The following is a 20,727-nucleotide window of genomic DNA, read 5'->3' on the forward strand; positions in this document are numbered from 1 at the left end:
GCTTTACAGGTCTTTCACTTGTTTGATTAGTCAAAAACTTTTCCTTAAAAATTCTATGAGGACCCCTTTTTTCCTCACTCTGTTACTTTCATTTGTAGAAATACAATAAGTAGTGCAAAACAATTGCAAAGACTACAGCCTTCTGACTATATTCATAGCCATCTGATAAGGAAAACTGGTAAAAAGATGCATTCTAGCACTCATCACTTTCTGTCTAGTATTTGCAACTACTCAAAGCAAATTCACAGTTAAATCTGTGTTTTTAAATGTTATCTTTTTCTATATGTAATGTTGACCTGGCAACCTAAATATACTCATAGATTAAATAGGTATTTCAATTATGCATTTTTGTTTCTTATATACATACTGTAGTTTCCTTACAATACTCTCAAGTTCTCTCTGAGTCTGTAAGAGAATATGCATTAACTTCCTCTACACTGCTCTTATTGTATTGTATTGTGGGTGAGGGACTGAGAGTTGAATAGCCTAGGCACTTGCTCAATTCTTGACATTTACATCCAGTAACCAGAATATAGAACTTAAAACAAGAGGAACATAGAGGGCCATATCATGTGTAGTGATGAAAAAACATAATGATCTATAGAGTCTATAGCCGTGTGGTCTCAGAGTTCTACATATTATGTTATTTTTTTTCTTTTACAATTATAATTTTACAGCCAGGTAGACATCTCAGTAAGCAACACGCTTAAATTTTTCATTGATGCGGTTTGATGTACAGAAGACTGGCGAGTGTTGTACTTTGCTGCACATAAATGTGGGTTACACAGGAAAAGCAGAAACACTGGTATTTGTGTATTTCTAAATATACTATGACATGTGTACTGGATTCTTTTGGCTGCATGCATTCTTATTGAACCTCTGTTTTGTTGTTTGATTGCATGAGACAAATCTTCAACTGCTCTGTAAGTTGCAGTAAAATGCAACTAAATTTATTTCATGCATTGGAGCAGAACATTGCAGTCTTGAACTTCCAACATTGGATGGCACAGAGGTAGCTTCAAAGCTGAGCTATCAGGGAGTCATTTCTACAGATGAAGGCCAGGCAAGTAGATGGGCACATGCTGACCCTGAGTAACTTACTGACAACTGTACCAACACCCATTTACTTGTTTGGATGTATGGCTTCAAAATGATCCATTCCCTTTTCAAACCTAGCACCTAGCCTAGAAGCTGACTAATAAGGTTCATTCTTTGGATTTGCACGAGCCTTAAGTTTGGCCAATGTAAGTTAATTAACATGAAGCTGCTTTTGCCTCCATTTTGGGGAATTAGAGTCTTTCTAAAAGCAGCTTTAGGTCTTATGTGATAATTTTAGCATTATGTATGAAATCTATTTGTAGGCAGAATTTTATTTCCAACCAGATAGCTCCCAAATAACCACATGAATACTAATTATTAATAGCAAATTCTCGGGCAATATCTCAGGCTGTTTAATATCTAACTTTTATATTTTAAGTTAAGCCACAATTCTTGTGGATGCTCTGCCACCATGATTGTTACCTTTTCTCAGTAAATTAAGGTCATCATTTTCCAGTTCTCAACACAGTGCCCGAACCTCTCCCTTGTCTGCTTTTCCCTCATAACTTAATCCTGCCCAGCTCTAAGCTGGTCAGCTCCTTTACCATACCTCTCAAAGTCACATATACTCACACAGTGTATATGAATTTCCAAAACTCAGTTCAATACTTTTTCACAGATTCATTATTTATGTTCTTTTAATTATATCCTGATGGAGACATAAAGCCTTACTTTACCAGATGCTTGACATGTTCATGATTAAAACCTACTCATGAAACTTTTGATATAAATATGTCTTATCTTTTTACTCAAAAATCTGTATTAAGTCCTTAAACATTTCACAAATAATTCAGGGAATTGCTTCTGAATATTCAAACCTAGTATTGAAGTTAACCACATGATCATGGAATTTGAAACAGAAGGGTCTGTGATTAATTTCATACCATAGGATTGTCCTTCATGAAAAACTGTGTAATTATAGGGGACAAATGTTAGAATTATCCATGAAAGTTTCAAAGCATATCAACAAATTAATTTTGCTACGTACTGACATGAGAATTGTAGAGAATTGTAGGGAATTATCAATAAATAATACATAAATATAACCTATTTGATACTAGATGTAAGTATATAGGTGACTGTAACCTGGAATGTGTCACTTAATCAACGGCAAAATTTTGTTCTAATTAAGATACTGTGAATAGCTTTTACCTGTTATAAGTATCTGTTGTTATTTTGGGCCCTAAAATGGCAGGCAGAACTCAGGTGGTTGTTGGAAAGACTTAGTGTTTCATATATGGTTTTCCTGGTAAATTGAAAATACGCATAGATGATCATAGGTAATTTCATTATAAATCCATTAAGTCCCTACATATGTACTATAGGTTCTTTGTTTTAGTCCCAAATTTACTTGAGTCTGAGACATAAATAAGAGCAGCTTACTCTATGCTATGCTTACTGCATTGCATATGTGGGGCTGTGACTTGAATGCCCTCGCACTTGCATATTTTCTGATATTTATTCAGAAAATATTCAAATAATTCAGAAGGTACATTTTAAAACTGGAGGAACACAGAGGACAATATATAAATAGTGATGGAGGAGGGCACTGTGACTTACATAGTGTTTAGCATTGTGACCCCTTTCTTCATTAATTATGTTACTTTTGTCTTTGAGGTTATACTGTGTAGAGCTAGCGAGACACCTCAGTCAGTAATACATTCATTTGGATATTTTTTGCTTGGGTTTAAAGTTTTAATAATAAATTGTCCCAGTCGAAACTTTCAAAGGCAATGATATATCAATAAATAATACGTAAATTGAGTTGCTGAGATACAACCAACCACATGAATCTATGTCAGAGTGCTGTAAATAACATGTCATACCTCAAAATATCTTGAGAATATGCCATTCATACACATGTAAACCAGGACACAGTAATATTTCTTATACATAGATAAATTTGTGTTTCTGCCTAGATACATACTAAGTAACAGATACATTATGCTAAGAACCTCAAGGAAAATATGTAGAATAGTATAATGAAAATGTGATGCATTCTATCTTTTCAAAAGCAAAATAAATTGAATTATTCCAATATAATTCACTTTAAATAAAAATACTGATTTGAAATACGCAGTATTTTTTGTTTATCTATAGTTATATATACACCTTTATCTCTAAAAAAATTATATGGCTTGTTTTTGTACTTCAAAACATGTTAGTAAATACTTAATTAGTAGTGTCCCCACTACCACTTTACACATACCAAGACTTAAAGCATAATGGGCTAGAGAAATTGACAATGTGCTATGATTATGTCCAATGTTTTGGCATAGCTGAATTAATCCTTTTGATGTGTTTTATATATGACAAAAGTTTACATTTGCCTCCCAAAGAACCCAGTCCTATACAAGACAATCTCATTAAAAAACAATAACAAACAAACAAAAAAACACACACTTCAGTGACACATATGCATTTCTTTAACAATAAGGGCTACAATCATCACCCACACAATACATTATCAGCACATTCTCTAGAATACTTCATTTTAAAAAAATTCACAGTATCTGCTGTGAACAACAAGAAATGGTAATTTTATAACTGAAAACTGCTCAGGCAGTGCCTTCAACACACTAGACACTGGAATCACCCATCATTTCTGTTCACTGTTTCTAGTATACAATAATGTGTGGAGGGGAAAAAGCATGAAAGCAGCTTTTAAACATTATGTCACAATTTTAAAATGTGGGAAAACTATAAAACAAAGCCACTGGGTAGATAAATGGTCTTCGTGACTTGGAGCAGAGCCAGGTGTTGTTCTCTTCCTTATTACATAGATGCCTTAGCACATGTTTGTTATTTCTTCTTACCTTTCTCTAAATGTGGACAAGTGCTACCAGATATAAAACACAAATGGAAGTAACAACACCATGATTTGTCAGTATTAATCCTTATAATTTATTAGGAAAAAATGTTTATCCATAAAATAAGTGCTTTTTCGATAGTGTACTAAATTTAAAAAAAAAGTGTTTTAATGCAGTGAACATTATAAAAGGACCAATTCAAAGTCATGGTGACTCTCCCTGTTGCCCATTAACCAGAACTAGAAATGAAGGATTCCTCAACTTGAGTTTGTCTTTTAAAAAATCTTGTTTGGGATTTTCTTGACAATGACCAGATTCTCAAGAGATGCTATCAACTGAGTCCACAGGCTGCTTACATGTACACTGGCTGGCATCTCTTAGCCATGCCCTCCAGTTCTGCATCCCTTGTGTCTGTGCTCTTGGCCGGCTCTGACATCTTCGGGCACCAGAAAGGGAAGCCATTGTCGTCAAAGAATCTGTGGAAGGTGAACTCTTAGACAGAGTGCTCTGGGTGCTCGCTGTTGGAGGATGCGGCAATGTCCCAGGCCTTAGCTCTCATCCCTCTGGCTGCCAGTGGCTTTCTTCATCCACCCAGTCAAAATTGGAGGCGTCCATGGAATGGCTGATGGTGGGGACATAGGGTACAGGCTGCTTCCTGGTGTCAAGGGTGAAGTCGATGGCGCTGAAGAACGGGTGTGCCTTGAGGTCCTCTGCCCCATTCCTTCCAGGCAGCTATCAGCCTCAGCACTCAGCTACACCTGTACCAGAATATGCAGCGTGTTCTCTAAGTTGATCACTTTCAGCTGGATTTCTGTGGCTGTAGGTGCCAAGAAATGTGGCTGTCCACCCAAGATCTCAAAAAGAATCCTATCGAACACTCCACCAGTCACAGAGCTGTGTGTACCCTTTGCAAGAAGCACCTCAGGCGCGATTTAATTTGATATTGCAATCAGAGAATGAGCCAGACACCTGTGGTGCTGCTTCTGGGCTCTCTGCTCCAGGGTTTTTGGTCTGTCTCCACAACGACAGTTGGAAACATCATCCCAGAGGTCAACAGGCTCCATGCTGTCCTTTCTGATGTGGTTCCATTTCTGGCAGCACTTGGAATTTTTGAGACCACCTAAATCCAGTGCAAGGGCCCTGTTACGCTGGAGGAGATGTCATGGCAATAGTTAGACGTTATTTGGATATTCAATATGTCAATGAGTACTAATTTTTAAAATGAGGCATACTGATCCTATAGCCTTCACCCAGCAGCTGGTGGAAGTAGGAGACACCCACAGCGGAACCTTAAACTGAACTGGAATCCAGTTGCAGAGAAAGAGGACTGATGAGCAAAGGGTCCAGACTACGCTGGTGAAACCCACAGAAACAGCTGACCTGAACAAAGGAGAGCTCTTGGTCTCCAAACTGACAGCTGAGAAACTAGTATGGGCCTTATCCAGGCCCCCTGAAGGTGGGAGTCAATGAAGAGATCTCAGAAATCTATGGGGCCCCTTGGAGTGGATCAGTACTTATCCCTAGCATAGGAATGGACTTTGGTAGCCCATGCCACATGGAGGGATATTCCCTGAACCTAGACACAAGGGGGTGAGCCTAGGCCTTATACCAAAGGATATGACAGACTCTGAAGATCCCCTAAGTAAGGCCTCACCATCCTTGGGGAGCAGAGAGGGTATTGCAAAGGTAGGGCACTAGTAATACAAGTATATTTTAATTTGAATGTGTATATTTAAAATCTCAAACTCCTATTTCAGATATATTTTATTGCCAACACAGAAAACATATAGAGATTTGAAATGCTGAAATAAAATATAGGGACTGATGGTGAGCACATTATCTATGGAAAAAGAAACTGGTGGGGTGGGGTTGGGAAGAAGGAGAGGGATCGGGAACTAGGATGGACTTGTAAAATATTGTTTTCTAATTCAAATAAAAAGTTATAAAAAATCACTACATTGAATTGGATATATTATTGCTAGACTGAGCAACTGGAGTGTACCCTGTCCTTGGATAGCATTAGGAGATCATGCATATCTAGCTGAGCAAGCATCCTAATATCTCAGTGTAGTCATAGGCATTGTGTTTGATATCTTCAACAAACTGGGAGGCTTTGGCAAAATTTATCCCAATGTAAAAACAAATACAGCAACCAGTTTCTTTTTCCATAGATAATGTACTCATCATCAGTCCCTATATTTTATCTCAGCATTTCAAATCTCTATATATTTTCTGTGATGGCAATAAAATATGTTGAAATTGGAGTTTGAGATTTTTAAATATACACATTCAAGTTAAAATATACTTATATTACTTCACCATTTTTTTCCTCCAAACTTGTCCATATTCCCCACCTATACTAGTTCTCCTTCAAATTCATGGACTCTGAATTCTTTTATTTAATTTGCTCAGTCTGAATAATGTAACATATTTCTCTATGAGTCAAGGGCTTATCACTTCTAGGTAACCTACTAGGAGCTCTTCCTTGGGAAGATTACTTGTTTAATGCATTCAGCATTCTGTAAATAATTGTAGTCTTTTGTCTTGGGTTGGATTGTGGTATGTTTATCTCTTTCCTTGTTAGCATATTGTAGTATTTATCCTTGGCCTAGCACTCACAGCTTCAGAAATGAACAAATGCACTTCTAAGCTATAGAAGCAAAGTTCTATTGTATTAGTGAATGTTACATTTAGAGAAAATATCCTTGTAAAAACAAAATTATTTTTATTTTGTATAAACCATGAGGAAGTTGTTCCTACCTTGAATGTAACTCTGTCAGCTATCTTAAGATGGCTATTAATTTCTTGGGGTTTTGGCCTTTTTTTGGTATAGGGTATCTCTTTGTAGCCTCAGGTATCCTGAAACTAGCACTTTTAGAGCAGGGTAGCTTTTTTAATTTTATTTTTTTATAATTTTATTATTTTAGTTCAAATTAGGAACAAGCTTGCTAAACATGTCAATCCCTACTCCCTCCCCTGGCCCCAGCCATTCCCCCAAACCTATGCCCCAATCACCCACCTACCCCCCACCCCATCAACCCTCCACTCACAGGGCAGGGTAGGGCCCTCGATGGGGCCCCTCAAAGTCCACCACATCATCCTGGGCCAGACCTAGGCCATCCCCCATGTGTCTAGGCCAAGAGTGCCTCCCTTCACATGAGATGGGCTCTCAAAGTCCCTTCTTATACCAGGGAAAATACTAATCCACTATCAGGGGCCCCTAGAGTGGGAAGGCCTCCTCATTGACATCCATTTTCAGGGCTCTGATTCAGTCATGTGCTGGCCTCCCAGACAGCAGTCAGGGGTCCATATGCTCCCCCCTTGTTCAGGCCAGCTGATTCTGTGGATTTCACCAGCCTGATACAAACCCCTTTGATCTTCATTCCTCCCTCTCTAAAACTAAGTTCCAGAATTCATGAAGTTCAGTGTATATCTGTGACTGCCTCTGTTTCAATCAGCCACCAGATGAGGGCTCTAGGATGCTTTTAACTCAGATAGATCCACCTGCCTCTGCCACTCTAGTGGTGGGTTTAAAGATTTGTGCCATCACTGCTCAGCTGCTTAGGCTAGTCTTTCAAACAAAATTCTGACTATTACTAAATATTTCATTGCTTCAGGTATTCCTACAATATAATGGGTCCTAATGTCACAAGATAAAAACAGGTTAATTGCTAACCTCTGCTTTTGTTTGCAATGCTTGCTTGCTCAGATGGCGGGGACACCAGCTGGGCATCTGCTATAAAAAGAAGACTTGCAGAGAGGATAGAGTTAATTTGGCTCCCAAAACTTATGAATTTGTGATGTTTGCCTTTAGCATTCTTGCCTAGCATTTGCCAAGGCCACACTAAAATCTAGTTTGGTCTGGACAGGGATTTTAGTAAGAATCTAATTTCAAAAACAAAGAAAAATGATGCATAATTCTATTCTGCAATATCAGGATATAAGAGAAGTGTGGCAAAAGAAAATTCTCTGAGTATACATGACTAGGTATTCTAGAATGACATATTCCATTCAAAAGAAAAACTTATCACGAAGCAGCTTGAAAAAAAAGTGCAGCAAATTTGATCACTATGCAAGCAAATTACATTTAGTTCAGTATTTGATATTCAATATCCCTGTTTCTTTGAGAAGAAAAGTGAGGGGAGAGAGATAGATGAGTCAGCGGCTCTGACGCAGATCTCCAAGGACTGCAGTCATTTGTTTCCATTCCACGGTTTGAGATCTCTCTCCTTATTGGTTCCTGATGCATCTCTAAATGTATTCCCTCCTCCCTAGCAGGCAATCTGATGTAATAAATATGTCTGCACAGGAGGATTTTTCCAGTCAGGGTCCTGGCTAATATCCAGCTCTTAGCTGGAATTAGTCAAACCCTGACTGGAAACAAATCCAGAGAAAGGAACCTGTCCCAGAGACCTACCTGAGACTGAGACAATCTAAACCCTGGATAGGCAGGGATTTGGTGGGATGTCCCATACTTCAGTGTTTAGTCACTCTCTCCTCTTTGCAGTGCAGGTAATGTGCTCATGTCTCAGAAGCCACTGTTTCTTATTTAATATCTGCTATTCCGTTGTAGTTTTGAATACTGCAGTATTTGCAAGGTAGATTTGCTTTTGAATCAGTATCTGACAGAAGCTTGTCTTGTGTTGATCATGTGGGCCACTGTAAGATACAATAAAAAATGACTATGTAGGGAAGAATTTTTACATGCCATCTAGAACTCTTTGTATTTCAAATATCAGCATCTCCAAATGAGAGACCTTAGAAAACGTTACAAGCCAGCCCAAATGGCTGCCCAAAATCACAGTCAGCAATCAGAAGGCAGGGAGTAAGGATTTCATTAGATAGTCTGCATATAGGCACAAAGAACTGGATAAGTTCACTCCTACTTACCCAAGGATGCTTTTCTCTTTTGTTTATTGTATTCAGTGCTTCGGATAAATAGTATTTGTCTCGTCATCCACTCTATTCAATGGTTTCTCCTGCTGCACACACGTTAAGTTGGGAGGGAGAAATGAGTCAGCAGCTCTGAAGGAGATCTCAAAGCTTTCCTCATTTTGTTTTCAATTGGTGGAATTGAGAACACTGTTCTTATTGGTTCAGAAGCCAAATGCCATTTGAATGCACACAGACTTTCAATGTGAGGTAAGGGGAGCTTACAGGTTGTCAGAATTGCATTCTATTACAAGACAGACTTTGGCTGCATTCTAGTTATTATTAGCCCCGGCATATAACAAAAACCCAACTGTGAATTGTCTAGGACAAAGGAAACTGTTCCTGACAAATGCAGAAAACACAGCCCATGAATATTAGCAATATCTGTTAGTGTTTGATTCGTTGTATTATAGCTCTGATTCATTGATTCTTTCTCCTGTAAATCAAGGAGATGCCTGTGCCTTGAACTACTGGTTATCTTTAAAAATGTTACATCACTCTCTGAGAGCTAAAGTGCTGAAATATCTGCAAAAAATAATAATCTTGAGACTTTAGTAAATCAAAAAGACTTGCAGAGTCCTATCTTTACTCCCCTCCTTATTGCAACACTTATGTCATTGTAAATTTATTCATGAAACTTACACATTGCTGTGTTCTATCCCAGATTTTGCCTGAATAACCGATGTGTGTTTATATCAATATGTTATTAGGAATCAGTTTATTTCTGTGTGCCTCTTGCAGAATGAAAGAAATTCATTTTGGATATATATCATCATTATAATCTCAGGTCCCTGACTATTAAGCAGCTTGTGGTTGTCCTTCCATCTCATGGTCATGATCGCAATCTCATAATTAATGATATTTTCTCAATTTTTGGCCACAGTGACAAATATATATCTTTAAATATATATATTTAAAGATCACTCACTATTTTCTCTTTTATGCCATATTAATCATGAGAGAAACCAGTTTCATTCCTGCTAACTTTTAAGCCCTTAACATGCTCATTAACCTTCCATTTTGTCTCCTGAATATTCTAAATGGAAGCAGATGGAATTATTTGCTATGATGACATAAGAATAAAGAAATATCAATAATAGATTCGTTCTCTCAAGATTGATGTTCTACTCATATTTTTAAAACCATGTCTGAATATCAAGTTTGTCCCCCTATGCATCCCTTTGGCCAAGAACAAAACAAAGTAAAAATATTAGTGCCATCTGAGTGAGAACACTCTCTTATCCCTTCACAGTATAAGTTGTCTAGTTTTCATTATATCACTCTAAATATACTATGATTCATTTCAAATAATTATATAAGTCCATATACATGTATATGTTTTGTTTTCTCATATAAATTATATGTAGTTATGTATGCATGTATATGCACGTTTAAATTTTGTGGGCATATCAGAATTTCTTGCATGCTAACTTTATTTGAATTACTTCATGCTTCTTTTTGTTTCCTCCTTCAATATGATAGCCTGAATAATAAATATTTCAATAAAAATAACTAAACATTCCAATGATTGTATTATCAATATATTAATATACAAATAACTAACCCAGACTCTATACAGATTTTTGTTAATATTTATAACAGATTTTACATTGATAGTTTGTAATTAAAAGGACTATAGAAATTATGCTTCAATAGAAACAGATTGTTTCTATTTTGCACGCAATATATGCCCTTGAATTTTCTGCTAATTGTTGGAATTGACAGGTGTTCCCATCTGATTTTGCATTACAATTTGTGGTGTTATTGTACTAACCTTTTTTGTGGTTTCTTTGCTTTCATTTTATATGTATCATTTTTCAAATTTCCAAAACTTTCTGTTTTTAATTCCCTATCCTTCATAAAAGACACTGTCTTCATGAAAAATACCCCCTTCCTTTGGATACCAACCAGTATGTGACCATTGCAGGCAATATTTTATGAGTCTATAAATAAAAATGTGGATTGATCAATTGGCCTTTACTGAAAAAATATAAGTTCTTGGCCATTTGGCCAATTGTTCTTTTTTTTGTCCACTATCAGTCTAGCAATGTGGGGGCAGTTAGATTTTATATTGAAAGTTTTTTCCTTCTGTCAATGATATAAGCCCTCATTGCCGGAAAAATAAAAAAATTCAGACATGTTTGGGTCACAACCAGTAACCCCATAAAAATGCCTAAAATTTAGTATGTTATTACATTGAAAGAAGCCACTAAAAACTTCAAATTTGCCTTGATGTTAAGTAGACTTCTTAGGTGCAGGTTTTGACACTGCCAAGCAGAATGTTTGTAAGTTTATTAGCTATTGAATAATTTCCAATATGTCTTCTGTATCATACTAGTGAATAGATATGATTAAATGAATTTATTTGTAGAGAAACCATGAAAGAACAATTTTATCCAATTCTGACGTCTTATGTACAGCAGAGCATTCTTCTTTTTGGATGTGTTTATGGGTTAAAAAACAGCAGAGTCACTTGTATGTGTATATTTTTAAGCACACTGTCTCCTCACTGCTATTATTTTCTGCCTGGAGTTTCCTCTTTTGAATATCTTTTTATTTATTTTTGATTGCAAGAGACAAATTTTCAACTGTTGTCTTAGTTGTAGTACATTTCAGCTCAGCTAATGCATGTGATGCAACATGGTAGTGTACTCTGAGTGTGAACTTCATGGCTGAGGTATCAGTGGTCCATGATTATAACCATAGCTATGGCAAATTGTTGTATGCCTGCTAATGCTGAATATCTTACTGATAACTTCTCATAATCCTCGGGGTACAGCTTGGTGGTAGGTCCTCATTTTTGTTGTTATTTCCCTTTTTTAAATTATTAATTCATATATTCCATTCCATGCCCAATTCACCACCATCCCCACCACCCACTGCCCCCATATCCCCACAGCCTTTCATCTCCACCTTAGAGAGCATAAGGCCTCCCCTAGGAAGTCTATAAAGTCTTTCCCATCATCTGGTAGATGCAAGACCAAGTCTCCTTTCCTGGTCTAGGCTGAGCAAGATTTCTTTTCATATAGAATGTGCTTCACTAAGTTATACTGTGCATTACTGTTAAATCTTAGACCCATTGCCAATAGCCTCATATAGTTCCCTAGCTGCAACAATATCTCGTATATTCATGAAGTCTAGTTCATCTTATGCAGGTTCCCAGATTTCGGAATAGTGATCTCTCAGTTGCTCTGGTCAGCTGATTGCGGTGGTTTTACCCATTACTGACTGAATCCTTTGTTCATATTATCTCCATTCCCTCACTGTTTGCACTCAAGAAATAGAAAACAAGTCTGTATACAGAGTGTGGTAACCCAGACTCAGAAAGACACTTATGGTACCTACTCATTCTTAAGTAGATACAAGTCATAAAGCATCAGCTGCCCAGCCTACATTCCTCAACACCCAAAAAGCTAGCAACTGTTCCAGAAATATGGAAGATGATGCAGAAACCCGCAACTAATCATTTTGTAGGGCTTATTAAAATAGTCATTCATTGTTTAATCTTTAACAAGCAGACAACTTTTCTCTGTAAAGCAACTTCACTTCCTCTGTATTCTCCTTATGACTCCTGTAATCCATGCTTCTTCCCAGCAACCACCCAGTTTAGTTCTCAAACTAACGCAACATGGCTACATCCAAGCAAGTTAGCTTCTTTATTAAACCCATAACAGTGACATATATTCACACAGTTTTAATGAATAATCCATTCTCTGCTATTTACTTTTTCACACATACCCCCTATTTAATACATTTTATCTATATGCTGCTCGGTACATAAGATTCTAGAGTGCCCATCTCTTTAAAACGTTTTATAATTAAAACATCATAATGAAATATTCAGAAATAATATTTTATATATTTTATGTATACATTAAGTCCAAAATATCTGTGTGTGTTTCTTACATATTTCACACATTAAACAGTGATTAACTTCACTTCTCAGGCCTATAATCTGAACCACACCTTCAACAACACAGAATGTGTACCTGCAGATGTGATGTTTAATTTCATATGACATGCTTATCGATGATCTACAGCTGCCTTAGTATACTGGAAAGAAATTTGGAAAACGGCATATGTATTTTGAATCATATAAACATGGTAAATATATTATGTACAATAAAGAGATTATAGGCATGATTATATTTTATGTGATAATGAATGGAAGAAGAGCAGTTGTCTGTGATATATAAGGTATCAATGAGTCAATTGCAAAGATTATTTGCAGAATAAGATGTTGTACTAAATTTTACTGAAGCACCAATGTTTAAAGTATATACATGAAATTCCTAAATACAGTTAGAAATCAGAATATATCTGCTTCTAAATTTAGGACTTGTATTCTCCAATAAGATATCAAACACCTTTTCTTTAAAAGTTCCCTTAATGCAATTTTACTTATACAAGCGGTTCCTCCCATTTGCTGACATGAAAAGAGCAGAGCAACACAATTTCAAAGAGAAAAAACTCAGTGACTCTGATTATTTAGATGAGATAAAGAAAACTTGCTAAAGGAAATAATCCAGTGACTATTATTTTCGCTCTCCTACTTGCAGTTACTCAAAGCACTCTCACAATTTCTTAACATAAAATTTTATTAGCCATTGCCTTTTGCTTTATACAGTGTTTGCCTGATAATAGGCACAGTTTAAACAGGGAACAGCATCATATATATATATATATATATATATATATATATATATATATATATATGATTTCCAGATTTCTTTAATTTCTTTTCAACTGTTTTATTTGAATTAAAAACAAGATTGTTTTACATGACAATCCCATTTCCTGCCTCCCTCCTATCCTCCCCTAACGCCTTCCCAACTAAAACCCTACCTATCACATATCCTTTCTGCTCCCCATGAATGGTGAGGCCTTCCATGGGTTGTCATCAGAGTCTAGTGTATCCTTTGGGATAGGGCCTAGGCCCACCCCCGTGTGTCTTGGCTCAGGTATTATTCCTCTATATGGAATGGGCTCCCAAAGTCCACACCTATGCCAGGGATAAATACTGGATTTCTATAGGAGGTCCTGAAGATTTCCGAGGTTTCCTTACAGAAACCCTTGTTCCTGGGGTCTGGATCATTTCCATGCTGGTATTCCAGCTATCAGACTGGGGACCAAGAGTTCCTGGATGTTCAAGTCAGCTGTTTCTGTGGGTTTCACCAGCCTGGTCTGGACCTGTGGTCCTTCTATGCATCTGGGTTCCAGTTCAGTTTGGTGATTAGTTATGAGTGTCTGCTTCTACTTAACACCAGCTGCTAGATGAGGGCTCTAGGAGGCATATGAGTTAGTCTTCAACTCATTATCAGGGGAGGGCATTTAAGGTAGTCTCGCCTCTGTTTCTTAGATTGTTAGCTGTTGTCATCTTTGTAGATCTCTAGAGATTTCCCTAGTGCCTGATTTTCTGTAAACCAAAAATGTCTCATAGTTTCATACTGTTGTTCCATTATCTTAATTGAAACTTCTCACTGAGTTAGGCACAGAATAATCAGGCATTTCCTCTATCCTCTTCTTAATGCAATATATGTGTAGGGACGACAGAAGAATAGCCAAGGCATTTGAGAATTTGATGTCATTTACAAGTATTCATAAAAAAGAATTTAAATGGAGTAGGACAGAGGGCCATGCCATAATACAACTGGAATAAGGATACAACGATATAAAGAGTGGTTAGCAAATTTGGTCTTTGTATTATATTCATTTAGCTATTTTTATTTTATAGTTATGTTGTAGATAGGCAGGTAGACATCCCATTCAGCAACAGGTTCATTTGGAAATTTGTAAATCTAGACTATATTCTCAGAATACTCCTTTTTATATTACTTTACTTTATTTTTTATTTGTATAATTGCAATGAGATTTATTTGGAATTAGAAACATGCTTAATTTACTTGTTAATTCCAGTTCCTACCCCCTCCACGCCATTGCTGCCACACATGTCCTATTCAACACCATTTCCCCCTCTTCTCAACCCTATGTTTCCCCTCTCTGTTTCTCCCAGCTCCCTCTCCCCTACCCCCATGCTCCCAATTAGCACAGGAGATCTTATCCAGATATCCAGGGGAACATGCATTCCTTTTTGATGTGCTCCTTTTTTTCCTACTTCCTTTGATGATGTGGATTGTGGATTTGTAATCCATTGCTCTATGTCTAAAATTCATTTATGAGTGAGTACATACCTCATTTGTCTTTTTGTGACTGAATTACTTTACTCAGGATCATTTCTTCTAGTTGTTCTGGTTTTATGTTGAGGTCAGGAAGATAAAATTCTGAGCACACAGAATTGGAAAAGGTCTTCATCAACCCCAGAGAGGGCTGATATCCAAAATGAAAATGAAATCAAGAAGCTAGCCACCAAAACACCAAACAATGAGACTAAAAAGAGGGATGCAGAACTAAATAGAGAATTCTCAGCAGAGAGGTCTATATTGTATTTGATACTAGATATAAGTATGTAGGTAACTGTGATGTATTGTATGTCACTGAAGCAACTGCAAAATGTTATGCCAGGTAAGATACTGTGCTTAGGTTTATTGGAGACTCTTCCGGCTTATACACGTAATTGCACTGTGAAGTTTGAACTCAATATTTCTTAATATAAAATTTAGATTTTATGTTCTCCAACTTTAATATCAAACACATTTTCTTCTTACAAATCATCTTGAAGGCCTTTTGATTAATCATGCTGCTGCTCCCATTCACTGACATGAAATGGAGAAACACAAGTAGAAAGAGTAAAAAACTGTCAGATTAATGTATTCATAAAATAAACAAAACATGTAAAGCAAAACATTCCATTGCTTCTTACTTTCTGTCTGCTACATACAATTTATCATTAGCAAATTCACAATAGGTAGCACTAAAATAAATGCAAAAATTGATATTGTTTCATTTAAGATTTTCCTGTTAACTTGAGAATACACATAAATATCACAGGTAATTTCATTACAATTTTTTATTCTTTGTATGTGTACTATAATTTGTTTTAATCCCAAATTCTCTTTAGTCTGGGAGAGAATACTGACGAGCTTTGTCTACGTTGTGCTTACTGCATTGTATGTGTGGGGATGTGATTGGAATGCCCCAGCACATGCACATGCTCTGACACTTAATCAGGAAATATTGAAAGAATTCAGAAAATAGATTTTAAAAATGGAGGAGCACAGACGACCATATATAACTATGAAGGGAGGAGGACACATTGTCCTATATATTGGATAGCAGTGTGGGTTCCTAGTTCCATTAATTACATTGATTTTTCTTTTATATTTATAGAGTGAACAGCTAGGGAGACTTCTAAGTCAGTAATATGCTCATTTGGATATTTCTAAACCTACAATTCATCGAAGAATAATAATTTTCAAAATGAGGCATTCTCGTATTCAACAATAGCAGGACATAAGAGAAGAGTGGTGACTGAAATTTCTCTAAGTGTACATGGCCATGTATTCTAGAATAGCATATTTCAGTCAAAGGGAATAACATACTGCAAATCAGCATGTTTTTTTTTTTATAAAATTGTGCAGCAAAACAGAAGTTGGTCAGCATGAAAGCAAATTACATTTAATTCTGTCTTCCAAAATCAATATCCCTGTCTCTTTGAGAAGAAGAGGAAGGGGAGAGACATAGATGAATCAGCAGCACCGAGGCAGATATCCAAAGACATCAGTCATTTGTTTCCATTCCAGGGTTTAAGAATCTCTCTCCTGATTGGCTCATGATGCAACTCTAAATGTATTCCCTCCTCCCTAGGATGCAATATGATGTAATAAATATCTGCACACGAGGATTTTTAAAGTCAGGCTCCAAGCTAATATCAGGCTCTTAGCTTGAATTAGTCAAACCCTGACTGTAAACAACTCCAGACAAGGGAAACTGTCCCAGAGACCTGCAGGAGACAATATAAACCTAGAATAGTCAGGGATTCGGTGGGATTTCCTGTGCTGTGGTGCTGAGTCACTTGCTGCTGTTTGCAGTGCAGGTAATTCGCCCTTGTCTCAGAAGCCTCTCTTTCCTCTTTAGTATCTGCTATCCCTGTGCTAGTGTTGAATACTTCAATATATGCAAGGACTTTTACTTTTGAATCACTATCTGGCAGAAACATGTCTAGTATTGATCAAATGGGAAATTAGATCATACATTATAAAATGACCATTTTCCTGAGAATTCTTACTTAAAAATCTTGAAATCTGTGTGTTTCAAGTGCCAAATCCTCCAATAAGGACATGTGGGTTATCTGACATGATGTCAGTCAACATTACAAGACAGCTGTAATTGGCAGCCCAGAATCACAGTCAGCTATCAGAAGGCATGGGGGGGATTATGGTTACATAGCCTGGATATAGTCACAAGGAATGGGATATGTTTACAACTACTTACCCTAGGATGCTTTTCTCTTTTGTTTATTGTATTCAGGGTCTAGGATACAGTATATTTTTTCTTACCATCCACTCTATGCCTTGGTTTCTGCAGCATCACACTTTAGTTGGGAGGGAGAAATATATCAGCAGCTCTGAATGAGATCTCCACGGAGCAGGAAATTTGCTCAGCCAAAAGGCACCATTAGGCAGTGATGTCTACTGCTATATAGCAGCAGAGGCATGGTTAACTTGTATGTGAACCTGTCTTCCCACTTCGATTCCACAGCATGTTGCAGACAAACAGGGAGGGCAGAGGGAGAGATGAATCAGCAGGTGGGATGGAGAGCTCTAAGAGCTGCAGTCACCTGTTTCCATGTCTGGCTTTCTGTTCTCTCTCCTGATTCGTCCCTAATGCATATCTGACTTCATGCCCTCCTCCAATAGGATGCATTCAGCTCTAATAAAAATGACCGTGGTGGAGGATTTTCCCAGTCAGGCTTCTGGCTTAAGTTCAGCTCTTAGCTGTACTTAGGCCAAGCCTGGCTCATAACAGCCCCAGAGAAGGAAGAAGGTCCCTGATGTCTGTAGTGGCAGGGGCAATTAAAACCTAGGATATGGCAGGTGCCATGAGATACTGCTCCTCTATGCTGGGAAGAATGTGAGCCCCTCCTCTGAATCCAGTGCAACAGCCTTTATGTCTGTGATTACAGGCTCAGTCATAGATTATGCATTATGTGAAAGTAAGATTTACTCTTAGCTCAATAATTGGCAAAAAAAAAGTGATTGTGCTGATTAAACGTGTTCTCAGAGGACACAGTATAAATGGCTACAATTAGTGAGAATAATCATTTAGGAATCTGAGACTCTGTGAATATCAAGTGTTGTATTCCATAAGTAAGTGCATTTGTGAAATCTGACATAGCATCAAAAATCATTACATGCCAGCTGCAGCGGACAGCACAGAATCAAAACCAGCCATCAGAAGGCAGAGATGGAGGATTTCATCTAGATAGCCTGGATATAGGCACAAGCAGGTGGAAATATTTTCTGCCCTACTTACCCCAGGTTGCTGTTCTTCTTTGGTTTATTATTGTATTTGGGGCCTTGTATAAATGATTGAATTCTTGTCATCCATTTTCTATAATATTGTTTCTGCGGCAGCAGATGTTTTGTTGGGAGGGAGAAATGAATCAGCATCTCAGAAGGGGATCTCCAAGCGTTACTCAGGATTTGCTTTCCATTGGTGGAATTGAGATAACTCTCCTTATTGGTTAAGATTTCAAATACCATTTGAATGCACACAGACCTTCAGGGAGAGGCACGGAGAACTTACAAGTTGTCAGAATTACAGTTTCTTATAAGACAGTCTCAGGCTGCATTCCAGATCCCATGGTATCTGGTGTATAACCAAACCCAATTGTAAATTGGCACAGAAAAGGACACTATTCCTGACATATGCAGGAGACTGAACCAATCAAAATTTGTAATTTCAGCGATTGTTTGATTCCTTGTATTACAGTTCTGATTCATCTGAATCTCTCTACAGTGTAGCAAGGAAATGTCTGCTTCTTGAAATACTGATTTTCTTTCAAGATTTGTCATCCCTGTCTCAGACCTCAAATGGTGCTATATCTTCAAGAATAATAATTCTTTTGGGGTTTTAGTGTATGACCTAGGCAAGCAGGTGAGTTCTCTCTTTACTCCTTTCTGGGAGATCCCTTATTTAAATGCTTATGGCATTCTAGATTTATTCTGGAAAATTTGATTGACATGAATTACAAGCAGTAACATTTGTAGACTCTCCCTTGCCACCTAATTCTATGATTGAAACCACATGATAGCACAGGAAATTCTCTTGTTATCATCCTATTCACATTAGGTTCTACAGGTTTAGCTTGGCATTCTGTGTTTGGATTTTTACTCAAATTTTCATATAGAAAATATTTTACCTTTTTTTTGTTCATATATGTCCATGCATTGCTATCTTAGAATTTAACAATGGGGTGACCTTTTGGCAATGTATGTTTTATTGACAGCCTCAGAGAGATATTAAACATTAGATTTCATTGTTCTACTTAGAGCTGTTTTATATGCTTTAAATAGTATCGACATTATGTGCTTTTATTTGAGACTCTGAATTCCTATGTCTCACAGTAATTTGAGACTGGAAAAATGGGGTCATTTTTTTAAGAAACACTCTTTGTTACATATCAATCCCCCCTTTCACTGTCTGTCCCATCATCACATGCTCCCCACCAGCCCCCAATCAAGGCTCCACTCAATCTCCAATAATATTGAGCCCCTTCACAGGAGACCACCAAAATCTGTCACATAATTTGTGGGAAGGCTAGGTTCCACTATCTAGTATCTGGGCTGAAGTAGCACCCCCCATAGAGAATATTCTCCCTAATTCCATTTGTCCTCTAGGGATAAATACTGGTTGCATTGTTAGAGGTACCATTGAGGGCCTTGTCCTCCTAACTGCTGGCCACATTCAGAGGGGCTCCAATGCTGGTTAACTAGTTTTATTACTAAGGTCTCTGTGCTTGCACTATGCCAATTCAACTGTTTCTGCAGATTTTTCCAGCACTATCTTTGCTCCTTTGTGCTCATCTATTGACCCTCTCATTAACTGAATTTCAGGATTGGGGCTCAGTTTTTAGCTGTGGGTGCATATACTTGGTGAAAGCTCTAGAAATGACAACAAAGATAGTTATCAATCACAAACATGATAGGGGAAGGGCATCAAAGGCACCCATTCCACCACTGCCTAGATTCTTAGTTGGGGTCATCTCTGTGGACCCCTAAATTGTTTCCTGTGACAGACTTCTCCCAAAACCTTTACTGGCTCCCTCTACCAAGAGGTCTCATTTGTAACCCTCCATCATTTCCTGCCTGTCTCAGTCCTACAGTTTTCTCTTGCTATCTTGCCCCTCATTCTTCAATCCTTCTTCCCTTCCCACACTACTCTACTCCTCCTCCAGGCACTCCGTTTGCTCAGGGATTCTTTTCGCCCACCCATTCTTTGGGAGAACATGTCGTCTATAACTGGGGACTGCCTTTTTTTTTTCTAGTTTTCTGGTGTAGATGATTTTAGGCTTGTGGCAGTTTTCTATAAGTCTAATATCTATATTTGAGTAAGTACATACCTTTCTTCTCTTATTTTGAGTTAACTCACTCAGGATGTTTTCTTCCAGTTCCATTAATTTACCTGCAAATTTAAAGATTTAACTCTTTTTTCTGCAGAGTAATACTATATTGTGTAAATGTATCACATCTCTCTGTCTATTCTACATTTGAGGGGCATCTAGTTTGATTCCAGATTCTTGCTATTACAAACAATGCTGCTATGAACAAAGTTGAACATATTTTCTTGTTGTTTGATTGTGCATTCTTTTGGTATATACGAAGAGAGGAACTGCTGGATCATATACTTAATTGTTTCCCATTTTCATGAGGAACCACAATGCTGATTTCCAAATTGGTCTTAAAGTTTGCCCTCCCACCAGCTGTTC

General features: G+C 37.4%; 1 long non-coding RNA gene across 1 annotated transcript; it reads right to left on the reverse strand.

The window, feature by feature from the left end:
• Positions 1-1,533: 1,533 nt before the first annotated feature.
• LOC103160835 lies at positions 1,534-8,917 on the reverse strand. Its single transcript, XR_003483474.2, has 3 exons — positions 8,799-8,917; positions 8,326-8,567; positions 1,534-5,056 (listed from the first exon to the last, which is right to left on the reverse strand). It is a non-coding gene; the product is annotated as an uncharacterized LOC103160835 (long non-coding RNA).
• Between the last annotated feature and the right edge of the window lie 11,810 nt (positions 8,918-20,727).

This window comes from Cricetulus griseus, chromosome 3 (genome assembly GCF_003668045.3).
Source record: "Cricetulus griseus strain 17A/GY chromosome 3, alternate assembly CriGri-PICRH-1.0, whole genome shotgun sequence".
NCBI classification, from domain to species: Eukaryota; Metazoa; Chordata; class Mammalia; order Rodentia; family Cricetidae; genus Cricetulus; species Cricetulus griseus.